The sequence below is a fragment of the Lipophrys pholis genome (genome assembly GCF_963383615.2).
Source record: "Lipophrys pholis genome assembly, chromosome: 18".
NCBI lineage: Eukaryota > Metazoa > Chordata > Actinopteri > Blenniiformes > Blenniidae > Lipophrys > Lipophrys pholis.
The window spans coordinates 20,147,604-20,165,074 of NC_137646.1; the positions used below are offsets into that span (position 1 = coordinate 20,147,604).

A 17,471-nucleotide genomic window follows, 5' to 3' on the forward strand; every position below is an offset into this window, starting at 1 on the left:
AGGAGTGAGTGACAGACAGTAGAAGTTGGGGAAAGAAGGATGGCTGTGGTATCGAGGGGGAAAGAGAAGGTCAGATTATTGAAAAGAAAAAAATATTACACGAGTGATGTGTGTTTTATGTGTGGCCACACGGAGTGTGGGGGGGGGGGGGGGGGGGCTATTATGGAGCACAGTGCACTCAGTTCATTGCATTCACATTCAGTGTCTCTTGTTTTAGGTTTCAAGGCATCCCTTCGTCTCCCATACCTCCTGTTCTTCACTTCTCTCCAAGGTCACCAATGAACAGCTAATTCAGGGTGAGGAAACAAACATGGATCTCACTGAGTAGAGCACAAAGAGGCCCAGGGACATCCTGGATATCACTCCTGGAAGTAAGGGATGAGAGAAAAAGGAATGAAAAGGCTTCAAACTCCAGAGTGCTTGCTGAATGAATGAGAAAAGACAGAGTTGAGTGAGAAGAAGTAAAAGAAAAGAAGTGTTGGAAAAGAAGGGGAAGATTTCTACCAGGATTCCAACCAAACTGCTCAAGACATCAAGTAAACTTGAATACAGCGATGAGGAAATCATATCAAGGCACCACAAATAGGATTTTAAGCAAAGTGGATTCTTGGGATTTCCATTCGCCCCCAAAGTGAGGCTTCTATTTCGGAATACTGCACCAGGATTGAGCGAGTAATTCAAGATTTTTCAGGTTGTCTTCATCTATAGAAGCCTAAGAGGATATTGTGGGATTGAAATTTCTTCAACTCTCTGGTTGTCTGACACTGACCTACATCTGCCTCCGTTTGATGTTTGTGGGGGCGTGGGAGTGTGCAGGGGAGTAGGACAGGTTTCCAACGCACGAGCTGCCCACACCCCCCCTCTCTGACACCAACACCCTGCAAGCTGGCCCGACACAAGTAGAAACACCCGGGGCTAGATCTGTGCTAAACACTGACATACACACACAAACAAACACACACACACACAAACCTGGATACCATGTGGAGCTGATTCGGATTATAGAGCCGCACAGACGGAAAAGGTAATGTTCGTGCAGTTTCGATCACATGCAAACACACACACACGTACTGTTTGTGAACTGTTTGCATATATTGACTGAATAAAAGCAAATCCAGATCTGCATTGGAGCTCTCATATGCTGAATCACTGAGTACATCAATGCGGTGAACACACACACACACACACACACACACACACACACACACACACACACACACACACACACACACACACACACACACACACACACACACACACACACACACACACACACACACACACACACACACACACACACACACACACACACACACACACACACACACACACACACACACACACACACACACACACACACTAAACTAAAAATAATGAACAGATGTGCATTCACAATTACAACACAACATCCAAATGTCACACAGGCGGGGACACACACATAGGTTGAAATCTGTGTGTGTGTGTGTGTGTGTGTGTGTGTGTGTGTGTGTGTGTGTGTGTGTGTGTGTGTGTGTGCCAGCTGTCCTGTATCAGATTACTCAATAGGTGTGTCTCAGCTTGGCTTTCATCACCTCGGCCTTTATGTAATCTCACCTGGTGTGTGTGTGTGTGTGTGTGTGTGTGTGTGTGTGTGTGTGTGTGTGTGTGTGTGTGCACAGCTGACAGTGTGTGGTGGCAGCATGGAACTGTCCTAACCTCCCTTCATTTGAGGCTCTTTACGTAAGCCGGGTCTGCGTTCGCACACACACAGATTTGGCACACTGACACAGGAGATCAGACCGACTGAGTGGATATATGGGAGGATAAGAGCGCGATGAGAAAGAAATGGAGACGAGAGCAGGGAGGGGGAGAGATGCTGGGAGATAGAGGAGGGGCGGAGAAGGGTGACATGCGACATAGTAATGGGTTCTGAAGGCTAAGAGAGGTCAGATGAAAAGGATTGCAGAGGAGGAGAGAGACTCTGTGATTGACTTCAGCATGGGACAAGGAGACTGAGCGAAATCATGGGAAGAAAAGGGGAAAAAAAGAACGGATTAGGAGGAAAAAGTGAAATGATGAAAGGCTTGTGGCAAGAGGAGGTAAAGTAATGGAGGGTTCCAGAGTAGCATGGTGATAAAAGACTGAGACAAAAGGTTTATGAGGCGATACATTACATACAAAAACAGGAGGATTAATAAGAATTGAATTAAAAGTGTGGGGGGGGGGGGGGGGGGCAGTTGCAGTCTAGAGAGTGAGATTAACAAGGATTTCTAAAGGGAAATAAAAATAGAGAGATAGATGAGAATGAAATAATTAAAAGACAGATGGCCATCATTATGTTGCTTTCTCCTGTAACACCACTGGCTACAATTAGTCTTACATGACCCCAAAAAGTCTGTTAAAGATCGCCAACACTAGTCATGGGCTATTTACAGACACATCTACGAGGGGTGTATGACATACAGAGTGGCTATTCCATGTAATGGGCATGCCATTTATAGAGTAGTAGTTAAAGGACAAATGGAGTTGTACGTTTGAAGAATATTAATTACACAGGAAACAAAAGAGACCCCGGTTAAAAACAATGCACCACATGATAAACTATTTCTACGAACAATAAGCTCTTTGAATAAGCTGGATGGCTCTCATTATTTGCTCTGTTGATCGTTTACCGCAGTTTTGACTGCTTTGAACAGGGGCAGCACTAATTCTGAGGAGATGATGACTGAATCTTTTTGAAGTGTGACAAAGAGGCCTTTTGATTTCCATTAACCAAACCATAATTCTATAATTGGTTTTGCTCTCCTGCTAGTGCATGTTGTAGGAATACAGAGCAGGTAAGAGTCATCTGGTTCAAATGGAGGGGAAAAAAAAAGAAGAGAATAGAAGCACATTTTCTCGATTATCTTGTTAATGCTCTGTGTGGCTCGCTGTTACCAAGGGTGGCCGTCATTCTCAGACTACGGTAACGGACGTGAACAGATGGGACGCTTACTGTTTAAAGTAGAGGGCTTGCCAAGATGAACATACTGGCAAGTGAATGGATGGATAGAGGAAGAAATTGGAGGCATGTGAATAGACCTTTTTTTTTTAAAAAGGTAGCACAATTGTAGATTGTGAAGGTGATCATTCATTGAGACACAAAAATAATATTGAAGCAGCAGTGGTTGTTTATCTAAGTCTTATAAAAAAAAAACTAAATCCACTTGCATACAAAGCAGGGCACCATAGCGAACGATTATATAGTTGATGTTGTACCCATGAAGGAAGCATTGTAAAATAAACATGTGGAACCATAAATTCAATATAATGCAATGCCCCTGGCTTGAGACGCTAGCTTTCTATAAGGAAGATAAACAGCCTGACAGACTTATGACTGCAGAACGAGACTGGAAATTCCTTAGAGCTGATCTTTTAGTTTTGATGTTGGAAATAAAGAAAAAAAACTAAACAACAACAACATATTTTTCAAATAGAGGGCCTCAGGGGTGACATAAATGGAGGCCAAGCTGGAGGTTAGCAGCACCTGGAGTGACTCGACAGATAAAGAATATAAACTTCAATTCTTATGAGTTAAATCATTATACTTGTATGTTTTGTTTATTGGCATAAATTAACGTCAGTTTTATCCATCTATTAGTCTAGCGTTGCTGGGAGGCAAGAGACAATCACATTGCTTACTGAAGAAGAATCACATTCTAAACACAATAAAAAGAAAAGTAATGTTTAGATAATAACACATCTACATATTAGTGCGACCTTGAAAGGACTATTTACACTACATATTGGACATTTTCAATTAAAACACGGTTGAAAGAGATTAGGTGTAGCCCAGATCAACACATCTTTGTAGATAATTTATCAACTTGTTACTTGCAGCCTTTTTATAGTCACAATTAGGTTTAAAAAAAAAAAAAAAAAACTCCAATGACTTAGTTGATGGCATAAAAAAACAAAACCATCATTACGGCAGAAAAACAAACACTGTTGGAAATAAGGAAGTGTTCAGGACACTGATTGAAATACGGGTTTTATGTAAGGAAAGTTAATGTTGTTGGACATAGGTGACTTTTAAAAGTTAGTAAAATGTTATGTTAGGCCATCAATACAGACAATGAAGTGTTAAACTGACCAAAAGGACAATTGTTTCAGAATGTATATATTTTTTTAAAAAGTTGTGTTTTTCTTTCTAAATCTTTGGGAATGAGTATTGATTACTAAACTCCAACAGCTAAATATGGTCTTTACAAAAAAACACCTTTTATGAGATTTTAATTTCATATTTAAAGGCAAAAACAAGACATTTCAGTTCAACAAAGCCAAAAAACATTAATGTTTAAAGAAAAAAAGTAGTCATACTTTTCATGCCAATTCAAAATCAATACATAACTCAACTAAAGTATTTATGGATATAGTTGGTCAGTGTCATTACTTTAACTTGTGAAATACCTAGTAGGACCATTTGTCTGAACCAATTGCTTCTCTTCAGGTTTTAGGCCTTTAGCACTCTACAGTCACTAATTGCATTGTGTCATCATTAGTAGAAGTAATGAACGCTGCTGAAGAAAACCTTGGGGCATTGTTATGAGCAATACCTGGCCCGAGTTGGTCATGGATGAGGATATTGATTTGTTAAGTTATGCAGTGGGAAAAAAAGAGATGAGATGAAAGGGGGCAGATGAAGTAAGCGTTGAAAAAAAGTAGAAACGAAGCGCATTAGCTGCTGGCATTAAGGACGACTGCATGAATGAGATGAAGACAGACATCAAGAGTGATGATTGACGATAGACGGGGAACGTCACACACCGTCCCCATTTAACCAGCTTTCAATCAAGGAGAGAAGTCGGAGAAGAGAAACCCTGGAACAAGTGAAACGCAGACGCTCGTCAGCAGAACGGCACTTGACGGATAAACGGATGGATGAATGAATGACAAATATTAAAAAAAAAATAGTGGGAGGATCAAGGGATGAGACGTCAGGCCATTGTCAACAGCTGCAGAACACAGTGGCGGCTGATGGACAGAGAGGTATGGGACGATAGTGTGATGAAGAGGAGTAATTACAGAACTGACTGGTTAAGATAGGGAGGAACACTCGGAGGATGTAAGAGACTGAGTAATGAAGAATGAAACGCCAAGCGATGACACTTGAGAGGTGGATGATAAGAGGGAGCGGGGATAAGGGAATAGCTGAATAACAATGTCTGGAAAGAAAAACTACACTAATAAAGCACTGGCTCGCAGAGGGAAAAGGAAAAGGTGAATGGAAAAACAGAGCGATGAAGGAAGTGAACATAGTGTTAAGGCTCAATGATAAAACGATGAGTAATTAGACTTATTAGTCGAAGAAGAAGTCGTTGATGTCATACTGTGTGGCCCAGAAAAAAAAAAATAAAGACATATGAGGAGTGAGAAAAATGTAGAATTTTAAGTAGCAGAGCATTAAAGCAGCATTAGAGAGTCAGTGAAAGGCTCCTCAGCAAGACGTAGAAGCAACAAGAAAATGTGTAGTAGAGAAGTAAGTGATGGAGGGATGAGTAATTAAACTGTTGACAGTCTGTTTAGGCACAGCAGGCGCCTGATGAGCAGAACAAACCGTAACCACGGCAACCACTGGAGACAGACGGAGGGATGGTTTGAGGGGGGAGACGGGTTTATTTAATTTTATATGTTTATAGAGGAGTTGTGAGGAACGGCAGAGAGAGCCAAATGTTAATGCCAGTGTGTCACTCAACTGGGAGGATTGGAGAATGAGAGCAGGAACTAAAGGAGGAATTAAAGGTAGACAATTTAAAAAAAAAAAGATGGAGGCAGGTACACCTAGAATTGATCCCACGGGCACAGCAAGGGATTTCACGACTCGACATAAGGAAGCCAAACACATATCTGGACGATTATTTCACCCTCCGGATAATACTGATCAGAATCTGCAAAACCAAATTTGAATAACAGGTTGATGGAATATGATTTAGTTATGCATCCTGAGAATTGCCAGCCAAAATTTTCACAAAGTACTTTTGAACTTATCTGGCTAACTTGCTAATCCTGCTTTGCAAAAAAAAACCCCAGTGGAGATCGGGGGAGGGGGGAGGGAGGGGACGGATTTACGCTCGCACAAAACTTTGATGTGTTCAATCCCATCAGAACTTTTCTCCAACAAGCTGAAAATGAAAGATGTAATGACTCAGTTAAAAACTCCTTTATCAATTGTTTGGTGTAAAAAAAAGAAAAAAAGAAAAGAAGTCCAAGACCGGTGAAAAATGCCTCCCAATAAAATGTGGGAGCTCAAGCTGCTTGGCATGCCTGCTTGATAAATGGCTGCAGAGCGTTCCAGCACCACACCACACCGAGACAAATCAAATGTGTTCCTCAATATCTCAGGTGCACTGGCTGGGGTTTTGTTGGCACTACTTCTCCGTGATTGAATGATTGATTTTAGAGTTTAAAAGAAGTTCAGACTGAGAAGTGAGCAAGGAAAGTGCCATTAAAAGCTTGAGCTCCTTTAGACAAAAACAACAAATACGTTCGTCATCTTGTGTGCAGGCTGGTGGAATATTAGGGGCCATAGTCGGATGAGATCAGCTCTAGTCCCATGATCCTAAATTGGACGGCGAAATAGATATTGCACATTTTAAAAAAGAAACCAAAATTGTAAACGTGTTTTTAAGAAAAACGGTTTCTCATACTGCAAGTCGTCTTAACACACTGGCAACACCTTTTCTGACGAGAGATTACGAGCATCCAAACAGGCAGCACGTCTACAAGCTCACATGTGTTCGTCTGCACTACAAACGCCCTAAACAGATGCAGTGGGTTGTAGACGCTCCAGTGAATCATGATGCAGAGCAGTGCGTGGGTGACGACTGTCAGAAGAAACGGGCCTGTACATAGTCTGCAAACCACTTCTGGTCCAAGTCTAACGAGACTGCGTGGAGTGTTTCAGCCTGCATAAGTGACATTGGGCATCAGAATATGAGCCGCAGTAATCAACAAACCCCTGGGAACACAGTTTCTGCGGCAGGCTCATTGCTGCACAGCATCGTTTTGCCTTTATTAGTGTCACACATCAGAAAGGGGGGGGGGGGGGCTCTCTTTGTTTAGTGTCAGTGCAAGTTGTGATTTGTTATGGCTGAGAGTGGCCTCTGATCAAACATGTCTGATTCCAACAGGCCCCAACCAAGAAATCAGGGAGAATTGTTTGTGTCTCCACACGACATGTCGCTCAAGGACAATTGTGTTACTCCTACAACCTACAACTGGCCTTACTGTGTGTTCTGCACATTTGCGGCATTCCTTTTCACACACAAATAGCTATAACTGGAGGACTAGCAAAAGAGCATTGAAGAAAAACCACATGGAGAAAAAGGAAGCAAGAGAAAGAAATGCACAGTTCAGTCTGTATACGACAGCGTGGCTACACGTGAGCGCATAGGTTGAATCAATACATTCATCACCATGAGTCATTGACCTACTGTTCAGGATGCGGACTGTTGATTGGGTAATTGTTCTCTAACTCAGGACTTCCCCATCGGAACCCTGCTGAATCATCAAACTATTACTTGCCACAAACACACATGCACACACATCAGTCCTTTATGTCAAGCTGTATCCAATCGTCTTCCATATAATCGGCGCCGCAGGCTCTTCTGACTGGGTGGTAGATGCTGGAGGCGTGGAAGTTGTGTGCGTTTGTGTGTCGCCTTTGTGGTGGATTTGAAAGTTTTTGTTGTCGATTTGCCTCGGCCGTGTAAATGCACACAAGTGCACAGGCACAAAGTCAGCCATTGGAGATGTGGCAGGGTAAAACGTAAAAGTAAAAATGTTCGTATCGTGGAGTTGAACACAGTGAATTTGTAAAGAAAATGAGCATCAGAATAAGAAGAACTTGAAGAGGTTAACTTCAGTGGCCCGTTCATGACTGCAAGCACAGAAAACTAAACGGAATCCTTCACAAGAATTCTCACAAATCCCTGAGCATCAAATTAAATGAGTGAGTCAAAGGGTGCTTTACTCAAATAGATTACATTTTTGAATTAGACAAAAAATGAACTGGTTAGTGGAGAAAGTAGGACAGAATGGAAATGCCATGAACGTGCCCAAGGTGGCAAAATACAACATGGATAGAAAAACACAAAGCATGGAGTCCAAAACTTCTCGTCTTTACAAGCAGTAGTGGTTGTAAGGCCTTCTGTCACTCTGAAAAGATCTTTCACAACCTTAAAAAGAGACATAATTGAGTCACCATAATGGAAATAAAGTCAGGAGATCTCTGTTGCCTCGGTTGACATCTCTTTGTCAACCTGTCTTTTGTGAGGCTCCAAACATTGCCGAGGTGCAATGATCAATCACCTAGGTGCTCCTTTACTCTGCCCTTTCCCTCACTGACCCCACCGACTTTCCCCTTTGTGATCTAATGAAGGCAAAAGCTGAAAAAGAAAGAACCGCATGCATGAAAAGGACGGAAACGCAGTTTCTTTTTCAGCACAAATTGGAATCTGCATCAAATGATCAACATGTGGCAGAAACAATGTCTGCAAACTATTAATTGCGAGCTTCTATTGGCCTCCGTCTTAAGTCAAGTTACTGTGCAATTTAATCAGATGCAACTCTGCTATTGCCATCTGGTGTAAGAGAGCATCAAAACAGAAGTACCGAGCTGCCTCTCTGGCAGCACTATGACAGATATCCACCAATGAAAAATGATTCCACTCCAAGTAGAAAAGAAACCCTGGTACAGCAGCATAACTGAGCTGTTCAGCACTCCATGTCTTTCATTTACTCAGCCGCCCCTGTGATTTTGGCTGCCCAACTGTATCCATCTGTACATCTGCTATAGATATATAGAATGAAACTACCTTCACTGTTTACAAAAGGATGCGCTGAACTCCTACTTTGCAGTCAGAGTGACATAGAAGTTATTACGCGGGGAAGGGAACCTTTCGTGCGGGAAAAAAAACTCCAGCATGTGTCAGCATGTCTCTACACGCGTGTCCACAAAGACAGACTGACGGTGAAGTACGTAGAGTGCACGTATAGGACACACTGAAATATTTAAATGAGCATGACAGGACCACTCCGCATCACTCTGTGCCAGTGAAGCGCCACGGAAAATCACCGTCACCTCCGTTGTTTAACAATTCAATTTACCTCCGAGAAAATGAAATCCCCACAAGCTTCACAGTTGTGTGGGCTTCGCAAGAGAAGGAGACAATATTATCAAACCGCAGCATGGAGCTCAATATTGGCTGCCACTGGTTTAAAACTCTAAACAGTGTTAATGCCACAGCAAGTCATGCAGAGAGACACTTTTAAATAAAGGAGAGTGTCTCTAAGTTATCAGACCAGGGACAACTTAAAAAAAAAAAAGGAAAAAAAAAGCTATTTCATTACATGATTGTTGACTATATATATATATATATATATATAATTCAGCTGTAGTAAGAAAAAAGAAAATGAATTGGTAGATTATTTTTGGAAAGCTGCTGACAGAGAAAATAGCTTGTAAGGGTGACTCAAGTTCTAAGCTTCACATTTCCTTTTTAAAAATAAAAATTAAAGGGCAGTTTTAGCCCTAATCTTAAAAAGAAAAAAATAATTAAACTTCAACTGTCGACATTGTCGCTGTAAGGCTAATATAGAGTTTAATTTATTCAGCAATCTACTTGCGACGCTGCGGCAGGACAATCCAGTGAAGCCTTCACTTATATGCAGTTGAGTATTATTACTACAGATGCTTTTATAGACGCATTAGCAAAGAAGTATAACGGCCGTCTCTCCGACATCCTTGCTTCGTATGCCAAGGCCCCATGTGATTTGATACAAGTGGGTGGGGTGCCAGGGGGCACAGACTGTGCACACCAGAGGTGACGAGATGCGAGTGGTGACATCAAGCACAAAATCCCGCTCGGCTCATAAGGCGGACGAGAGCAAGGCCTACTTATTGCCATGGTTCACTGCTTGAGATTTTCTTGTCCCAGCGTCTTCATGGTTCACCAACTCACAGCCTGTGGTAAATCAGAACAGTGGGTTAAAGCCGCCTCCTGGTTTTCACACTATCTGGCACTTCTTGCGTTCAAGTCTTTCACACATTAGAGGGAGAAAGAGAGGGGGAGAGAGAGCCACCAGTCTCCGAAACAAGCCCATACGTAAGAAATCCCAGGTAATAGATTTTTCAGTTCAATTCTTAACGAGGCATTTGAAGTTCATTAGAGACTTGGTTAAATATCTACGAAGGGCTGATGTTATGTTTTTACTCCAAACAGTGTGAGCAGAGAGCAAGTGGAGTGACTTGCCTTCTCTTAAGTGTTGCCATTTTTTAAAGATTAGAGATACTTTTAAGAACTTCTCACTTTAGATAAGGTGCTGCAGCCAAAAGCGCTGTACAATCTTGGTGTTAAAACGCCCGTGTCCCCACATTTGCTACACCAGAGGAGCGCTGCTCGATTTTCAGAGCGCTCGGGGAGAAAAATTGTAAAATCAAACCGGGCTGTCATGTCATACAATTATATACATTTTTTATGACGTTACTTAATTCCCAAACTGATACAGACTTGGGGAACATTCCCAAGGCACGAAACAATAAAAATTCCAACAATTGAAAGAAAATTATAAAAATATTCAAAGTAGAAACAATTGCAGTAGGATTTGGAGAGTCCTGCAGAAGTCTTGCATATACCATTGCATATAAACATGTTACACAGACTCCTGCTAATCCCACAAAAAAAATGCTTTACGCTCTCCCTGAAACACTACTGAGAGGTTTGGGAGGAATTAGTTGAGTGCGGTATTTCAGAAGAACTGTATTATTTTGGAGCCCTGCTGTGAAGAGACCGCAGTCATTTTATTTTAAAGAGAATACACTTCACTTCTTTTCTCTGATTTCCCATTTCACTTTTTTTTTTTGCTGCTGCTATTTACCTCAAGGGTTCTGTAAAGCTCTCTCCATCAGTACCCACTATCATCTGTATGGCTGGGGAAAATAAAATAAAAAATAAATAAAAAAATCCCCTGATGAATGTACGAAGTGAAAAAGAACCACACATAAGGCACTTAATGACTGACTTTTTGCAGTTCTTCTTCTTTTACTTCTGGAGAGGCCCACACTTGACAGAAACACTAGGATTATGTGCTTTCTGTGTCCCTGATCTTCACACTACTCACTAAAAGCCAAGTTCTACAGCCACAGAACCTCGGCAGACAGAAACAAGGAGCTTATTCATCCGCAAATTGCCCTTCTTGTGCTAAACTTACATTCAGTTTACATCAGATACACCAGACTTCTCCCACATGTATTAATGCACCAACATTCTGGCCATTAGGCTTTAACATAAACCTACAGCCTAACACATGAGGTCTCTACAGATGACAGTACTGCCGGCTGAAATGTGGTTAGTGCAGTAAAAATTTAATCAGAAAGGGTTGTTGGTGCAGTTGCTCTGTCCGCATAGTGTGAATATCCCAGTGAGAGTTCAATTGTGTTCATGGATTTTCTGCCGGTGGTCCATTTGTTTTTCCCCACAGTCCAACAACTGATAATTCAAACTGTGAATGTGAGTGCGTGTATGTGTTTGCTCTGTGATGGACTGGTGACCAATAGAATAAAATGACCGAAAGATAACTGAAGGGAGGGATGGAAAATGGATTTATACCAAGACAGAAACAATATATTGACAAGATTCAGTATCGCTTGAGTTTCACATAAAATTGTTTGTGTTGCACATACTAGTGAACACTTATCTTCCCTCTGAAAACCTGGTGGGTCACAAAAATTAAAAAGTCATCAGCTTATGGCTTGTTTATTCGGGTAAAAATCAGCTCTATCTAAGTGCATTCAGTGACTAATAGTTAGTCCTGTGAGTACAGCATCAGGTTAGGTCTAATGCCAAAGACCATATCGTGCATAGTGATGGTTGAATTTGCAAGCCATGCCAAATGTCTCCAGCCATTCCTTCATAATTGAAGTGTCATTCTCCTGACCGTTGCTCCTCCTCCTCCTCCCTCTCGTTACCACATACCACATCACCTCCCACACCCATCTTTCATCCAAGCTCCTCTCCCTGATGCCTCGCTGCTCCTCCCACCATCACCCCGGCGACGCCTCTCAAACTCATTTTAACCACAGCTCTCCCTTTCCCCTAATCAAATCCACTCTTCCCTTCCCTCATCCCTCTCTCTGACATTGATGGATGGCGGCCTTCACCTGTTTATCGCCTTTACATATTTCTCTGCCCATCCGCTTAACGACACACATTCATACGTGCGGACTCTTCATCCCTCGTTCCTTCTGTCTTCCAATGGTCCTGCTCTCTCCTTTCCCTCCTCGCCTCTTCACACTGTCGCCTTCATTTTCCTCCGATCTTCCACCCTGGTCTCCTCCATCTTATGCACTCTTCTCCCATTTTCTTTTCTTTTTTTTACCCCCCTCAGTCTCTCCCCTTTGCCGTGTTTCATGCCGCTAAGCCTTGCTTTGCATGTTACGTTTGCTCCCATTTCCCTCCACCACACTGTTGCCCCTGCTGCCTATGTTTTCTGTACATCCCGACTGACTCAAGAGGACAGACTACGACAGAGATGACAGGAGAATGATAGTATCAAAAGGATGAGTGGGCTTACAGTACACACGACTGCCGCAAGAAGAGGCAATGTGGGCGTTCTTTTGTTCCTTGCCTAGAGAGAGAGTATGTGTGTCTATGTGTCGCCCTCCCTATAATTATGATTGTGTGGGAAGACTGTTTTGCTATGCTCGCGGTTGTTTCTGTGTACAAGTGATCACCTAATATCAAGGGCCTGGATTATGAGTAAGAGTGCATGCTGGAAAGCCTCAGTGTGATTGAAAGAATTGCTGTGTGTTTGAAAGGCTGCTGTCTATATTTGATCCCTGAATTGGCGCCAGTGGATCTTGTGTTGTATTTTGATATCAAACAATGCAGCAGAGCCCGAGTGCACGTCCACGAAACGCATCGACAGCCAAAGGATGTTTCTTCCTGCAAGTTGAGTTCATTTCTACCTCCAGCTGTCAACACCTCGATGCCAAGCGTTAACCTTTTCATGACAGTGCAATGCCGAGCTGTCAGTGTTGTTTTTTTTTATTTTTTTATGCGCAGCTTTGCGGCACACCTATTCGCAGTCCAATCAGATCCGTGGATTACTGTGCTCGTGATAAGTGGCTTTTGAGAGCTAATACAAATCCGCTTGTTTATAAACACTGCAACATCCCCTAAGTCGATTTAAGTCGATTATGAGCTAATGGCATTTGCAAGTGCCCGAGTGGAACCACAAATGCACACGACACTGCAGATTTGGGTGTATACATGCAAATAAACACATGCACACAAGTTTATTGGCATTATTAATAGTGGCTGGCATTTAAGAGGGCCTGACATTTATAATGATGCACGGAGGATTACAAACTGGGACAGAATAGGAAATTAAACCTTAAAGTGGAATAGGTCTTCCAGGGGAAACGCAAAGAAACTTCCAAACCAGACACAGCAGGGCTTTCCGACACAAAACTTCTCTTAATAGCATTGGTCTGGTTGGGGTTCAAATGTACTACAGAAAAACGCATTAATGCAAAGCTATTGTTTTGAGGATATTACGAGTAACATATTTTGCTTGGCTCGGCCCCGTGGAATGAAGCTGTACTCTCCTGGGGCATTAGTGGGTGTTAAAAAGTAAAGTTGGGGTGAGGTTGGGTTCAGTGTTGCAGCAGTCCTGCTCTAACGCTGGCGCTCATGAAGAGTTCCTTCCACATATACTTTCAGCTCATGTTCAGACATTTTGCTCTCTCCGAAGGGTTATAAGTTCACACAGGGTCGTGAGACAGAAGATTTTCCAAAATAAAACGGGCATAACAGAAAACACAAACACAAAACCATGTGACCAAGGGCGCAGACACGAAGCACACATTTAAGGGCTCAAAGCACAAACACTTTGTGAAAATGCACGTGGACTAATATTTCAAATTATTCGGTCTCTGTTTGTCTCATCCACTTTGTTAACTGCTTTTAACTCCCCTTTGAGATTTATTTCTCGATAATCAAAGTTTTACAGACTTTCATTCTTTCCCACTCAAAAAGTGTCAAGCCGGCTTGATAGCAAAGGGCTTTTGGCATTTTTGCATTACTGTGAAACAGAGTGCTTCGTGTTAGCAAGCGAGCAAGGGCTGTGTGTGTGTGTGTGTGTGTGTGTGTGTGTGTGTGTGTGTGTGTGTGTGTGTGTGTGTGTGTGTGTGTGTGTGTGTGTGTGTGTGTGTGTGTGTGTGTGTGTGTGTGTGTGTGTGTGTGTGTGTGTGTGTGTGTGTTTTCCTGGCTTATTGCAAATTCAGCAGCAAACTCTTAAGAGCAAGTGAAGGCTTTCTAAGTGCGGAAAAATGTCACATTAATTCACAAACAGAAACACAAACATGCCAGACAAGCATGGTAGGAAGTACTGTATCCAACCATACACTGTACGTCTAGTATCCAGCGGTCCTCATCTACAGTGCTGCACTTTTATGCTGCATCTGTGCAATGTGTAATATAAGAATGTATTGATCTGCAAGGAGGAAATTGTAGATGGAGGCAGGTAAAATTTGTATTACGAAAAAAAAAAAATCTAAATCGAAAGGATTTCCTTTGGAAAAAAAAACCCATGGCGATGACAAAGGTGGTTTTCAACAAAGCATGAATCCTTTTATGTGTCTGAAAACTTAAAGAATATTTAGCAAATAGTCTGACAGGTTCTGAGGTGATAAGTCAAAGCGTAGGAAATAGTGCCATCATTTATAGCTGAATACATAATTGAGCAATTTATCATCAGTGTCAAACATGCACCACGGTTGTGAAGATATCTGCTACTCCTCTCTGAAGCATACCGTGGTTTCCACTGTTTGGTTTTAGACTGTTGATCACGTAAACAAGTCTTCTGAAGATGCGTCCTTGAGCTTGAAGGACTTGTGATGGGTGGCTTTTAATATTTCATCCCTTTTCATGAACTGAAATATTTATCTACCCGTCAACTGAGCATCAGAAAAAAACAAAAAACAAAACATCAACTGGGCATTTAGTCCAATAAGCTATTGTTTTGGCCTTTCCCTTCTATGTGGGCTGGCACAGACCATCACTTGTTTTCACACAGTTTTCACAAAAACTATGACATGAACTTTATCCATCTTCTATACTGGTTATCCTTAAGCACATGTTTCTGGGCTGTGGGAGGAAAAGATGCAGACTCCACACAAAGGCCAAAAACAAACAAAAAAAACAACAACCTCCTTCTGGACAAAAATCTGTGCCAATCGCTGTAGTCATAATCGCTACACCGCTGTGCCACCCCATGACATCAACGCTACATCTGTATTATGTCGCATTGAGTTACATACATTTTTAGACCTTTCGCGAGGAAATTAGTCTCATATTCATCCAGTCCACGTCCTTATTGCCTTCCATTCCACCAAAGACAGAGCACACTACAGTACCAATGAATCACTAGACACATGAAAACTTATTCCATCTTGGGCTGGAAGAAGTCAAGAAAAATAAAAAAGCCATCATGTGTCAGAAAGTGGTGTAATGTATATATTGTTTGTATATAAAGTAAGAAATCTGAAGCTTACATCCCTTATGTCCTCTGCACAAACCAGAACATACTGTGCCAAAGAAAACCTGGCTGAACAAAGCAACTGTCCAGACCCATATTTTATGCACCTGCAAACATCAATTACTCATATGATTACCACGCTCAAGTAGAAAAGACGAGATATATGATGGAAATAATGCATGTATAAAGTGATTGCAGAAAAAGGAAGAGCAAATGGATGAGCATAAGTGAATGGAGCAGGGTGCGATCCATCTCTCTGGGTCAGATCGATCAGCAAGTGAACGGATCAGTTACATCCAACATTGTGTGTCAGAAAGCTTCGATACTGCACTGCTCTGGTTGCAAATGAGATCTCCTCACTAATAGGGAGATGAAAAGGCGAGGGAGAGGCACAAAAAGGAAATCTGTGAGAAGGGCGAGGGCGAGGGGAACGGGGAAAGTGAAAACCAGGGTATGAGCAGATACGGAGGAGAAGATGTGTGAGAGTATGGGAAAGGCGAAAGGGAAGTGAGTGCCTTAGAGACAAGCAGGCACTGAACGCTACAAAATTATTTGTGGCGTCTAAATTCTGAGGGGGTGTTTATACAAGTGTGTGCAGAGTTTGCGGCTCAAAATAGGAGCAGACGAGGCAAGGAGGCATGGAGGGTGGCGGAGTCAGCCAACGATAGGGAGATTGGACAAAAAGACTGAAGCCAAGGTGGAGTGGTGGAGCAGGAGGGGAAAATAAGAGTGGGGAGAAAGTGGTGGGGTGGGACTGTGACTGATAACATTGTCGTTGTCAGGTTGCCTCAAGGGCAGACAAGACGGAAAGAAAGAAAGCGAGGGAATGGGACATAAAGAAAGAAAATGCAGAAATTTACAGAGCAGCCAGAGGGAGAAAAGGTTATAAGATGGAAGGTGAGCAAGGTTGGAAAGACAGGTGAGAGAAAGAAAAAAAAAATGGCTGAGAACACTTTGAGCAGAAAGAAGGAACGCAAAAGACAACAATTGCATAATAGACCGAAGAAGGTAATATAAAGGTGTGGGGTTATAGTGTAGGAATGACACAGAGGGATGTTAAGGGTTTCAAAAGAAACAGCGAGAAGTGAGAAATTAAAGATGAGTGGAGAGAAAACAAGAGAGAGCGCGCTATGGCATGAGTAGGAATATGCAAGGAGAAAAGAGCAGGGACGGAGTGAAGGAGAGAGAGAGAGGATAAATAAGAAATGCAAAGGTCAAATGAAGGAGTGGGAGACACAGGACGTGCAACAGGAGAGTGCGTGAGCGTGCTGACATTCAGCATGCTGTGTGTAAAGTAAGCTGTCAGACCAGCATGCATTAGCAAAGTACAGGGTAAGCCTGGGCTAAAGTGCCCCCTGCTCAAACTACAACACCATGGCTTTTCAAGGAACCACCACAAAGCAGACACATTTTTCTTAGTGCCATTTCACTTTGCTGAAATAGTTTCACATTTTAGTATGCGAGCCTCCGCAGGAGCTCAGCAGCACCAACACTTCCAACATCGACTGCCCTGGGGACTGGCTGTCACTGCGGGCCTTCGTGACTTTGTCCCCCTCCGCGCATCTCACCCCCTACTGCTGCAAACCCTCCCCCCCCTTTCTGAAACCAATGACAGTAGACATAAGGAAATAACTATCTGTTGTGCCACTGCCATGCGGGAGTGGGTGTTGGTGTTGCATTTTTAGGCTTGGTTTGAAAAAAGGTGCAGTCACAGCAGCTGTAGAAATCTACCTACAGCGACACGAGTACCTTATAAGGATAAAGGTACTCTGTTATGAAATAAGAACAAGTTTTAAAGGAAGGAAGAACAGTTTTTGTGGAATTCTAAAAACATGTGTTTGCATACGGGGATAATTTTTCATATGTTTGCAAGCGATCCAACTTTTCAGAATATCACAGGATGGGGTGGCGAG

The 17,471-nt window shown here is 42.4% G+C and overlaps 1 protein-coding gene across 2 annotated transcripts in view; it reads right to left on the reverse strand.

Annotated features, from left to right (window-relative positions):
• Positions 1 to 17,471, reverse strand: part of pcxb (pyruvate carboxylase b) — a 312,252-nt gene that overhangs the window by 97,354 nt on the left and 197,427 nt on the right. The window lies entirely within an intron of this gene.